At 48.4% G+C, this 644-nt stretch overlaps 1 pseudogene; it reads right to left on the reverse strand.

Annotated features, from left to right (window-relative positions):
* Nucleotides 1-255: 255 nt before the first annotated feature.
* LOC124558917 lies at nucleotides 256-373 on the reverse strand (annotated as a pseudogene).
* Between the last annotated feature and the right edge of the window lie 271 nt (nucleotides 374-644).

The following is a 644-nucleotide window of genomic DNA, read 5'->3' on the forward strand; positions in this document are numbered from 1 at the left end:
TAGGAATTTAATTTTAATGGAATGGCTGGAGGCCGCATATTAAGCAATAAGAAGCACTCCGTCTTCAGGCCACAAGTGGCCCATCGGGACCGTCCGACCGCCGTGCCATCCTCAGCCGAGAATGCGGATAGGAGGGGCGTGTGGTCAGCACACCGCTCTCCCGGTCGTTATGATGGTTTTCTTTGACCGGAGCCGCTACTATTCGGTCGAGCAGCTCCTCAGTTGGCATCACGAGGCTGAGTGCACCCCGAAAAATGGCAACAGCACATGGCGGCCCGGATGGTCACCCATCCAAGTGCCGGCCACGCCCGACAGCGCGTAACTTCGGTGAGCTGACGGGAACCGGTGTTTCCACTGCGGCAAGGCCGTTGCCGTCAAGCAATAAGAAGAGTTCAATAAAAAGGCAGAAGGCCTTATCTTAAAACATTTCATGTAAAATTCGGCTCAATGCCCCATACAAAAGCATAACACTCGTATGCCTTAAGGGCAAAACAAGAACATTAATTTAAGAAATATTAAAACTCGACTGAAGGCCGCTTATCAACAAATAGTTTAACGGCTTAAGCCCAAGAAAGAAAAGTTTCAATTTTAAAAGGTAGAGGGCTGTATCTTAAAAAAATTCGTATAAAATTCGGCTGAAGGTC

This window comes from Schistocerca americana, chromosome 1, assembly GCF_021461395.2.
Source record: "Schistocerca americana isolate TAMUIC-IGC-003095 chromosome 1, iqSchAmer2.1, whole genome shotgun sequence".
Taxonomy (NCBI): Eukaryota; Metazoa; Arthropoda; class Insecta; order Orthoptera; family Acrididae; genus Schistocerca; species Schistocerca americana.